Source organism: Aquarana catesbeiana, linkage group LG06 (assembly GCF_042186555.1).
Source record: "Aquarana catesbeiana isolate 2022-GZ linkage group LG06, ASM4218655v1, whole genome shotgun sequence".
In the NCBI taxonomy this organism is placed as follows: domain Eukaryota; kingdom Metazoa; phylum Chordata; class Amphibia; order Anura; family Ranidae; genus Aquarana; species Aquarana catesbeiana.
Window position 1 is genome coordinate 130,392,846 of NC_133329.1, and position 12,655 is coordinate 130,405,500.

The 12,655-nt window shown below is 45.1% G+C and overlaps 1 protein-coding gene across 2 annotated transcripts in view; it reads right to left on the bottom strand.

Annotated features, from left to right (window-relative positions):
- Positions 1–12,655, bottom strand: part of UNKL (unk like zinc finger) — a 246,284-nt gene that overhangs the window by 167,767 nt on the left and 65,862 nt on the right. The window lies entirely within an intron of this gene.

The window sequence follows — 12,655 nt, forward strand, 5'->3', positions numbered from 1 at the left end:
AAACAAACTCTGCGACATCTCATTACTAGTATTTAACAAAAGGAGCATTTCACCTTTCTTCATTTTGCCAAAATGAAAATAGAACTCTGGCTAAACTTTTTTTTTTTAAAAAGTACTGGGGAAAGTTAAAGAGGATTTCCACCCAAAAATGGAACTTCCGCTTTAAGGGAAGGTGACCCCCTGACATGACACATTTGGCATGTCCTTTTTTTTGGGGGAGGGGGGGGGAGCGGATTTTTAGAGGGTTCCAGCTCCCACTTCCTCCCGACGCACCGTGGCACCAGAAGGGAAATCACCTCTCCCCCCTCCCTCTTGGCAATCATCTGGGACACTTCACCGGTCCCACATGTTTGCCCAGCCAGTCACGGCGCACCGCGTGGCTCGCGCATGTGCAGTGCGTGCCCAGCTGTGAAGTCACAGCCAGGCGCCTACAGTGACTATGCTGGCGCCACAGAGAGGAGGGGGAAGACGATCGGGGTTTCATCCCCCAGCATCGCTGGACCCTGGGTCAGGTAAGTGTCCGATTATTATGTCAGCAGCTGCAGTATTTGTAGCTGCTGACTTAATTTTTTTTTTTTAAGCCCCGTACACACGGGCTGAATGCCGGGCGACATCGGCCGGTTCAATAAAAACTGGCCGGCATTCGGTCCATGTGTAAGGCAGCTGGTCCAAACAGCCGGCTTCTGTTGGACGAGCATGCTGGAAAACCAGCAGCTGACCGAATTCCGATCAGCACTCTCAGCAAAAGGCAGAGAGCACTGACCAGCGTGTTCTGGCAGAGGGATAGAACCTCTATCAGGTTGCAGCCCATGTCGCTCATCTCTGTTGGGGACAATTAACCATGTGTATATTGTGCTGCCAGATTGTCATCTAGTAAACTAGATGTGCACACTGTTTATCCTAACAAAGAGTTAAAGTTAATCTCCATGTTTCATTTAACATGCATCTGTTAGTGAAGTAAATATTTTGTTTTGACCAGCTTAGTCCAAAAAAAACCTAAATGAAACATGGAGATCAGCTTAAAGTTGTTCTATTTAATTTTTTTTTTTTTAAACAGACATGTCATGCTCCTCCCACCTGCCGAATGTCCCAATAGCAAGGTGCAACCCAGAAGGTGTTTTTATTTTAATGCATAGAATGCATGAAGGTAAAAAAAACTTGAACCTTTAGACCCCTTTCACACCGGAAGGAGTTTTTTCAGGCGCTTTAGCGCTAAAAATAGCACCTGTAAAGCTCCTGAAAAAAGCCTCAGCTGCAATCCCAGTGTGAAAGCCAGAGTGTTTTCACACTGGAGCGGTGAGCTGGCAGGACGTCAAAAAAAGTCCTGCAAGCAGCTTCTTTGCAGCGCTGTAGGAGCGGTGAATACACCGCTCCTAAAGTGCCCCTGACCATTGAAATCAATGGGCAGCGCCACCGAACTGCCAGCAAAGCGCCGCTTTGTAGGGGGTTTTAACCCTTTTTCAGCCACTAGTGGGGGTTAAAAGTGCCCCGCTAGCGTCCGAAAAGTGTTGCAAAGAACAACGGTAAAGCGCCGCTAAGAATAGCGGTGCTATACCGCCGACGCCTGGGCGCTGGCAGCGTGAAAGTGCCCTTAGAACCACTTTAAACATTTGATGAACATGGTGCACATCTAGTTTACTGCTGATGACAATCTGACAGTACAGCACACACATGGTTAATTATGTTAACCATTAACTTCCCAGAGCCCCCTCTTTAACATTACATAGAAAGTAACATTATGAAGGGTTTTTCTCTAAATAAAAAGGTAAGTAGAAATGTTTATTTGTTTTAGGCTTCATTCTCACGAGGCGGACTCCGCTTCCACGGAGTCTGCCGGCTCAGCGGGAGATCTCTCCGTTGATCTCCGCTGAGCCGGCGGATGACAGGTCCCTCTCTGCTCACTGAGCGGGGAGGGGCTTGTCAGGCGCCGCTGCTGCCTATGGAGAGATCAGATGAAAACGGGCAGCACGTCTGTTTTCATCAGATCTCTCCCGATCCGATAGCGACGGATCGGACCGGGTCGGATGTCAGCGGACATGTCTCCGCTGACATCCGTCGCTCCATAGGCTAACATGGAGCGCCCATTCAGGTCCGCCGTCAAAACTGACAGGTGGACCTGAACGGTCCGATCGTGTGAAAGGGGCCTTAAAGTTATGCAATGTGAATGGGAACATGTAAGCAAAAATAAAGTAGGCGTCTTCCCAATTTGGCCGCAAAGATGGAAATACAAAAAAAAAAAAAAAAATAGGGTTTGTGTTACATACACTCGAAAGTGTATCCATCCAACTAGATGTAATTTGAAAGAGCTTCACACTACATAGCTGATGGGTCATGACAGAAAAAAAACTTGTCACACCTGAGGCAGCCCATGCCGCACAGCTGAAAAGCAACAACTTTGAAAATCAACGACATTGAGAAGGTTAAAGGTTCCTGCACTACTTTGATGCGACTTTTGATGCAACTTTGATCCAGAGAGTGTAAAGTTGGATCGGCTGAAAGTCCAGCAGACACTGCCAGACCTTGCTGGGAAAAAGATTCCCGCACGCATGCGCGGGAGTGACGTCATTGCGGCTCTGGCCACTCACAGCGGCGGAGCCGCAAACCCGGAAGAACCGCTGAGGGCAAGATGTCAGCTCCCTTGGCGTGGACCGGCCTGCAATACGGGGGCTTTGATCCAAGGTAAGTATTTCATAATGAGCTAATATGCGTTGCATACTAGCTCATTATGCCTTTGCCTTGCAGGGTTTTTTTTTTTGTTTTTGTTTTTTATGTGCGGGTATACAACTGCTTTAATTTTTTTCTAATCAGGCAGACCCCCTGCACTATACAATTGTTAGATCTAAACAAGGTTGTACAGTTCGGTGTAAAATGGGTGGTTAAGCTTACAAACAGGGAGCAATCTACAAAATGGTGTCTAAACAATACATATTACTGTATATTCTAAAGGTAGACAGAATGAAGAAAACAAGGCTAAAGCTGGCCATACATGGATCGAAATTAGGCCAGTTCAGTAGAGACTGGGAGAGATTTGATCCAAGTAAGGGCAGGCTGATTGTACCAAAGTCGATCCATTTGATTCCTGCCGGTGGCTATAGCTCCTCCCACATCGCTATAGTGTTCTGCTGGCAGGGAGCCTTCACAATAGCGCTGTGGGAGGCATTTTTGGTGGAGGGGGTGAAATTGAGCAATTTTCTTTCTTTCCACCGCCCGTGTTGCACTGCTACGCCAAACACTGCACTGCAGAAAAATGCAGACTTGCTCCATTTTTCCCACAGAGACCATCACGTCAACATGTTGTTTGAACAGGACACTTACAAAACAATTGCTTTCTAAGTGTCCTAGCAGGGATGTGTGTTTATCCAGTGTGGAAAACCGCAGATCACCAAAAATAGCATGAATGAGCCCTTTACTGGAACTCAGACATTTTCAGCTTCCTAAAGAATAGAAAAGGATTAGATGCTCTGCCGGGTTTTTTTAAAACGTATGTATCCCTAAAAGAGATCTTCACTCGGTTCCTGTTCTAGTGACAATAGAGAAAGAAATTCAGAAGAGGCTCAACAGTAATTTAAAAAAAATTAATGGATTTGGTAAGAAAGATTAGAGACCGATATTAACTTTTTAGTCTTGTCTGTGTCATATTTCCTGTAAGAAGGGGAAACCTCCCAAATTTGGCAATAGACTTTTTTAGCAATAAATACATGACAGAAGATCTAATCATTCCTGCTCTGTCAAAAACAAAAAGGTTTTGATTGGAGTTCCACTTAAAATAGACTCATTTTAATTAAACGGAAAAAAGCCAGAGACAGGAAATGATATAAGTGTACTTGAAAATAAATACAGTCTACATACTTTGCTCTAGAATCATCGGGTCAGAAATTTATTTCAAGAACTGCAATCTTGGTAAAGAACAGAAAGCTGAAACTGTTGAAAGACTATTTGTATGGAGTGCGTACATTTTAAAGCACCCTTTTGTCCAGTGACATTATAGTACAATAAAGAATGAAAACATGATCCCACGCACATAGCGCAAGGACAAAGCACAATGTATCAGACAAACCCAAAGTTGCTGCCTTGACATGCTGTCACATAACAGGTAGGACAAGTGACACGCTGATATCCTCACCCTCTCCATCCTTCTACTACACACAAAATGATGGATGGGTAAGACAAATTCCACCGAGGCAGCATTAGGATATGAGCTCGGCATTCCATCTAGCATTCTTTACTGCTTCCCTTTACAGATCAGAAACACAAGTATCAGCCATTATAACTAATGTCCGGTACTCACAATCAGAAAATCGAAACGAAAAATACAGATTTCAGAGCGACTGTACGATAATCCCATCGTTAGTACAGAGCTTTAGAGAGTTGATCAGGACAGTTCATACGATATTATCTGATTGGACATGCACGGAATCATTTTTCGTACAATGCCAGATCGTGCGATTTTTGTTTATTCAGTACCCCCAGCTACATCACTAACCTAGTCTCAAAATACCAACCTAATCGCCATCTCCGTTCCTCCCAAGACCTCCTGCTCTCTAGCTCCCTCATCACCTCCTCCCATATCCGCCTCCAGGACTTCTCCCGAGCCTCGCCCATCCTCTGGAATTCCATACCCCAATCTGTCAGACTGTCTCCAACTTTATCCACTTTTAGGCGATCCCTGAAAACTTTCCTCTTCAGAGAAGCCTATCCTGCCTCCATCTAACAACTGCACTATTTTCTCCATTAGCTCATCCCCCACAGCTATTACCCTTTTGTATCACTTGACCCTCCCTCCTAGATTGTAAGCTCTAACGAGCAGGGCCCTCTGATTCCTCCTGTATTGAATTGTATTGTACTTGTACTGTCTGCCCTAATGTTGTAAAGCGCTGCGTAAACTGTCGGCGCTATATAAATCCTGTATAATAATAATAATAATAATACAACTGTCATTCGAAAATGCAATACAAACACATGACATCACTTTCGAATTTTTATTCTGTCGTAAGCATATTTTCGTGACTTTAGTAAACTCATCAGATTCGATCTGAGATTAGCACGCAAAAAAAAAAGCAGACGATCATTCCTCCGATAATCTCATCGTGTGTACTGGGCATAAGGAAGCTGGGTGAAAGGCAAAAGAATTGGCTAGGTGTATACAAGCTTATATTTGAGCAACAATACTGGTGCTCAGTTGTGAAAGAAGGCTAGCAATAGAGCTGGCCATCCACATTGCAATCTTATTGAACAATAGTCGTTGGATCTAACAAATTGAGTCTAAATTCACACTGGAGCAGTCTAAAAAGCGAACGAAGCAGTGGCTATCAGGCATTCATGGGGCGACCTTAGCTTTTTTTTTTTGCGAGACTGAGATTTTTAAATGGAAGAAATACAATACCACCTGGAACCAAACATGTACAGGAAGTCCCCGAGTTACAAACACAATAGGGAAGTCGCAACACTGCATAAGTGTAACGTCTGCCTGTGCATGGATGTGGGATGTTCTGAGCGCTTGTTATGTTATTTGGGGCTCTTCTGGCCATGCAGTACTGCAGTATGGGATGTGTCCGGAAGTATCCAGGACCAGCATGGACCACAAGTGGCCGGCATTTGAGGCCGCTCGTAAGTAGGAGTCGTTCGTAACTCGGGGACTGCCTGTACAATGGGGGAAAGTACTGTAATTATTTGATCCCTGCAGATTTAGTAAGTTTGCCCACTTACACAGAAATGACGGGCCTATCATTGTTACCATAAGTGTATTTTAAATGAGACAGAATATCAACCAAAAAACCAGAAAAAACACGATACAAATGTTATAAATACGGTGGATTTGATTTAAACCATACCAATTTAAATCACTAGTAAAAAGGCTTGATTTAAAACATAATTTTTAAAAGAGCAACTGTCATCTCTGTCTCTCAGCGGCTCCTCCTCTGACCCGCTGTTGCCTCACCGAATTCACTTTAATGGGACGGCTGGTGATGCGGCAGTGACACAAGGTGAGGGATGTGGCGGCAGCAGGTGAGTGAATGCGTGCTAACAGGCGCTGCCAAGATGGATCTGAAATGACAGGTGCTCTTTAAATGTAAGGACTTATTCTTGCTGGTGATTAGAATCTTTAATATTTGCAAACAAAATGAAGGTTTCCTATTTAGAATAAGAAGCTGTCAGGTTAGTAAAACAGCAATATCAGAACCGATTCAATCATAAAGTTTGTAGTGTACATAGATTTGCAATAAAGGAATATCCCTGAACTTTGTTTTATCTCATTATTGTGTGAATGCATTAATATATATAGAGAGAGATATAATTGAAACGGGAGGACGGGAGCCGTTTGTACTGTAGCCGGCCGACTTCACAATTCAATTTTATGCAAGATTTGTACTGTAGCCGGCCGGCTTCACAATTCAATTTTATGCAAGATTTTAACCGCTGTTTGTAAGTGTAATTCTTTTTATTTATAATAAATCAGTGTTGATGGTATTACACTATGGTCCACTGTATCCTCTCTTGGGGTTTCATCTGCAGAATTACACACACATACATATATTATATATATATATATATATATATATATATATATATATATATATATAAATATGTTTGGGGGTTCTAAGTAATTTTCTAGCAAAAAATACAGATTTTAACTTGTAAGCAACAAATGTCAGAAATTGGCTTAGGCATGAAAGGGTTGAGGAGGCACTTGAAGAAAGATGGGCTGCATGGTCGAGTCGCCAGAAGAAAGCCATTATTACGCAAATGCAACAAAGTATCCCGCTTACAATACACCAAACAGCACAGAGACAAGCCTCAAACCTTTTGGCACAAAGTCATTTGGAGTGTTAAGACCAAAATTTAGCTTTGTCCACAACCATGAACACTACATTTGTAGAGGAGTCAACAAGGCCTATGAAAGGTACACCATTCCTGCTATGAAACAGGGAGGTAGTTTGCTGTGTGAGCTACAAAGGCACAGGAAATTTGGTCAAAATTGATGGCAAGATGAATGCAGTATGTTATCAAAAAATACTGGAGGAACATTTGCATTCATCAGCCAGGAAGCTGCGCATGGGACGTACTTTGACATTCCAACAACAAGGCTGAGTCAACCTGTCATTGGCTACAGCAGAATAAAGTGAAGGTTCTGGAGTGGCCTCAATACGTCTCAAACGTGCAATTCATGCAAGACTGCCCAAGAATTTACAGGAACGGAGGCTTTGTCAAGAGGAATGGGCAGCTTTACCATCTGAGAAGATAAAGAGCCTCATCCACAAAATACTTCAAGCTGTCATTGATGTTAAAGGGGGCAAAACATGGTATTAAGAACTGGGGTATGTAAACTTTTGATCAGGATCATTTGGGTATTTTCTGTTGTGATTAAGATTTAAAAAGAGTAAACAGTTGGGGCGTGGCCTGGATGGCGAGGAGATAGGACGTGTGTGAGTGAAGCTCCGCTCGTGGTAGATCCTGACATAGAAATCCTGCACTTCTAAAACCGACTTTTTACTACAAAAACCGAGAGAACCAGCACAGCGCAACCTCCGCAACATGTCCCCACCGAAGAGGAACAATACAGCCTCCTCGTCTCTGGATAGATACCGGAGGACAGAGCAGGACCCTGAGGAACAAGATGGCGCCTCGGCTGCGGCTCATGCGGCTCCCCATATAGAGCACGAGGCAGCGGACACAGTAAAGGTCCTGGAGGCTATCTCCTTATGCCAGTCCACACTCACAACAAAGATAGAGGAGGTGAAGGTGGACATCTCACTACTGAGACATGACATGACCAAACTCCGGGAGCGGGTCACGGAGGCAGAGACCAGGCTCGGGCGGGCAGAGGACACACTGTACCCTTTGCAGGACTCTCAAGAGGATATGCAACGCCAAGTTCAGCAACTGGCACAGAAACAAGATGACCTCGAGAACCGGGCCCGTAGGTCCAATCTCCGGTTTATCGGTCTCCCGGAGGGATCTGAGGGCCCCGACCCTGCCACCTTCTTGGAGAAATTGCTGATCGCAACATATGGCAGAGACGCCTTCTCAGCGACATTCGTGGTGGAAAGGGCCCACCGTATGCCAGCCCGCCGTCCACCTGAGGGTGCACCGCCGCGTACGTTTATAGCGAAGCTATTAAACTTCAGAGACAGAGATGCAGTCCTAAGAATGGCCAGAGTTAAGGGGAACATTCCCTTTCAGTCGGGCTTTGTATCTGCATTCCCCGACTTTTCTGCAGAGGTCCAGAAACAGCGCGCAAAATTCTCGGAAATCAAACGTCGCCTCAGAGTGCATCACATAAAATATGCAATGCTATTCCCTGCTCGTCTGCGGATTACTGGTGAGGACCGTGTACATTTTTTCGAGGATCCGGTGCAAGCCGCGGCATGGATTGATCAAAGAGACGCGGAGAAGTATCGTCCCGCTTGACGATAACCCCTGCAAACTGGAATACGTGTACGTGAGTGACACTGTTAAACCTTTTACACAGACCCCTCCGGCCTGCGTAACATTTACAGACTACAGCTGAGTCAGAACGCTCGCCTCCCTAGCACCACCCGATTTAGTCGCACCCTGGAAGAATTTTCACTAACCGACACATGGCGATATAAACACCCAAACACCCGGGCATACTCTTGCTTCTCAGCAACACACTCCTCCCTGTCCCGTATAGACTTTATCTTAATCTCTGACGTATTACTCCCATTGCTATCAGACTCGGGCTACCACACTAGATCTCTATCATTTTTTCGAGGATCCGGTGCAAGCCGCGGCATGGATTGATCAAAGAGACGCGGAGAAGAATCGTCCCGCTTGACGATAACCCCTGCAAACTGGAATACGTGTACGTGAGTGACACTGTTAAACCTTTTACACAGACCCCTCCGGCCTGCGTAACATTTATTTCTCCTAGTGAAGCCTGACATTCACAACGCACTCATGTTGCTGGTATGTTGCTATAGCGGGACTGTTAAAAATTTTCGGCTCCTGGTACCAGACGCCCCGCAAACAGATGGCCAGCAGGCACTGTGTAGTATCCAATTGAACTTCCCTCTCACAACCCCTCTTATGAACTCCTACGTTTGAACTGTTCGGGCCAAGTAAAGGCCGCTCTTGTGTTGAGTACATAGGACTGGAAACTCTGCTCACCCTGGAGCGTAGCATTTTTCCCCCTTTTTTTTTTTTTTTTGGGGGGGGGGGGGGTTTCCCCTATCCTCCACTAATCCAGCACAGTGAGCCTGCTGCCATGGTTCTCCTTTTGGGGGGGGGGGGGGGGCAACCCACCCCTTTCGCTCCCACGATAGATATTGTATGATATTGAATACTGGTTCTTAAAAGTATAACACTTTGTTATAATTACCACAGCGGGGCGAGCGATCACATCTGTGTGGTTCATTGACAGCGTTCCGCTGCAAGGTCTGCACTCATTTTACTGTTAATCTCACAACCAGAGATTGTTCGCCCCCATTAGGAAACTGTTAAACTGTAACCGGCGCTGCCCTATAGGCTTCAGCCGGCGACAGTAAGTTTAATGTGCACTACACATGCTTGAATGAAAATATGTTCTCCACATGTAACGGCACCAGTTTTGGGAATGATACCCCAGCCATGTTTGGGAGGCTGAGGGTAGGAAGGGGGGTTAGGGGAAGTTTCATATTTAGGTTAAAGAACAAGATCAATGATGTACTAAACAGTATGGTGGAGTTTTATACTTGGCGCCTCACAAGGGCGCGATGTAAAATCATCTTTATATTACTATGGAGTATGGAGGTGTGTGACCTAGGATTCACCCCGCAGCTGCTTCCATTGCACTTACCACTAGATCTGCATGGCTAATATAAAATTCCTTACCTGGAACGTACGGGGGCTCCGGGACAAATTTAAACGCACAGCAGTCTTCAGCTGCCTTAAATCCTATAGAGCAGATATAACCATGCTGATTGAGACACACGCTACAGGTCAACTTCAAATCGCGTTGAAGCGCCCCTGGATAGGCTGGGCATATCATGCCACACATACTCCATACTCCCGGGGGGTGTCTATCTTAATAGCCAAAAACACCCCATTTGTAATTATCTCAGTACAAACGGACCCGCAGGGTAGATTTATTTTCTTGCATTGTACCTTAGGGGGCACACAATACCTGATTATGGCATTTTATATTCCCCCTCCTTATAAATCCACCTTGATTACAGAAGGACTTCTATACATGACACAACACCCTAATATTCCTGCTATTTGGTTGGGGGATTTTACCGCTGTGTTAAACCCCAAAATGGACAGACTACAGCTGAGTCAGAACGCTCGCCTCCCTAGCACCACCCGATTTAGTCGCACCCTTGAAGAATTTTCACTAACCGACACATGGCGATATAAACACCCAAACACCCGGGCATACTCTTGCTTCTCAGCAACACACTCCTCCCTGTCCCGTATAGACTTTATCTTAATCTCTGACGTATTACTCCCATTGCTATCAGACTCGGGCTACCACACTAGATCTCTATCTGACCATGCTCCATGCTGGGCCACATTGAATTTGGCCCCCAAAACGGGACCCCACACGTGGCGCCTCCATCCCTTTTGGCTGTCTGCTTTGCAAGACCAAGAGGACATAACCAAAGAGTGGCAATTCTATTTTAATATTAACAGGGACAAGGCCTCAATGGGTATGGTATGGGAGGCTTTTAAATTACATGTCCGCACCATTCTATCCTCGCGAATAAATAGACTGAAAGCCTCATCTAAACTAGTAATTCAGCAAGCAGCCGAAAAATTAGAAGCAACAACGAGTGAGTTTCAAGCAAACCCCACACAGGCCAAGGCATCTGAGCTTAAGCTCCAAACCCGTATCCTAGACCAACTACAATTCGAAAAGGCTAAGCAGAAACTCTTCTTTTCTAGACAGCGGGTATTTGAGCAGGGAGAGCGGGCGGGTAAATTGCTGGCATTTTTGGCCCGTCAGGATACCAATCCTCCAGTGGTGGTTGCCTTGACAAACTCAAATAATGAATTGATCACAGACCCTACGTTGGTTGCAGAGGAATTTCAGAAGTACTATACTGACCTATATTCCTCCAAGGTAACGACTACTATACAAGAAACTCAGGCTTTTCTCCAGAATATCACCTTCCCCCAAATTTCCGAATCCCAACTGAATGACCTAGAAGCCCCTCTTACCATGGATGAAATTGCCACGGCAATAGCTTCCCTTGCACCAGCTAAGTCCCCTGGTGGGGACGGTATACCATTAGACTTCTATGCATCTTACTCAGATGTTTTGGTCCCTGAACTACTGAAATTATATAATCATATTTTTGAAACTGAATCACTTCCTGAATCCCTTAGTCAGGCAGTAATTATAGTACTCCCTAAGCCAGGTAAAAACCCTCATCTTCCAGAATCCTACCGCCCAATTTCACTTTTACAAGCGGACATAAAAATTTTGGCCAAAGTGCTAGCTATCCGTCTTAACCGTAGTATTTTGTCCCTCATTCACCCAGATCAGACGGGATTCATGCCTGGAAAAAATCCAGCCATGAATCTACGCCGCTTACACATGAACATTCAGGCCGAACACGAGAATACGGGAGATAGAGCGATAGTGGCATTAGACGCCGCCAAGGCGTTCGATTCAGTGGAATGGGTATACTTATGGGAATGCCTAAAAGGGTTCGGATTTGGTCCATGTTTTATACAATGGGTAAAGGTATTATATTTCTCCCCGAAAGCCAGGGTGGTCGTAAATGGGCGGATGTCTGACCCCTTCCCACTAAAACGTGGAACTCGTCAAGGTTGCCCGTTGTCCCCCCTTTTATACGCCTTGGCGGTTGAACCTCTCGCTATATCCCTTAGGTCAAATCCAAATATACGCGGGCTACGTGTGGGATCTCTTGTAGAAACATTGAGTCTGTATGCTGACGACATGCTTCTCTACCTGGAGGACACTGGTCCGTCCCTCCAAGCAGCTCTTTCTACCATTGAAGAATTTGGAAACCACTCAGGACTAAGTATGAATTGGTCCAAGTCCCAAATTTTGCCCTTAGACTCATCATCCCCCACATGTAGCTCAGCCTCACTTCCCCTGCAAAGGGTCGCATCTATAAAATACCTAGGAGTGGAAATTACTAAAGAGCCCTTGGAATACATTGCCAATAACATTGAACCACTCTTTTCATACTTAAAATCCCGCACGCAATCCTGGGCAAGACTTCCTTTAGGAGTATTGGGAAGAATCAATCTTTTTAAAATGATTCTACTTCCCAAGTTTCTTTATATGTTCTGGAACTCACCAGTAATTATTCCCCTAAAAATTTTTAAGACAATGGACAAGATCATCAATTCCTTTATTTGGGGATCGAGTAGGCATAAGCTGGCATGGAACACGTTAAAAAACCCCACCTCCTCAGGTGGGACTGCTCTCCCCGACCTCCACACATACTATGTAGCTGCACAGCTCTCACACTTTTACTACATACATAAATCAGACGACACCAGATACCACACTTTAATATGTAAAGAGCCGAACAACGTCACTCATTCCCCCTTACAGGTACTATTTAGGGGGGGGGAGAGGAAGGAGGGGTGGAGACGGTCGAAATCTTCTACTCCTTCAACACAAATACATCTGGGAAGCTGCACTTAAATTAACGGGCGCTGATTTCTTCCACTCGCA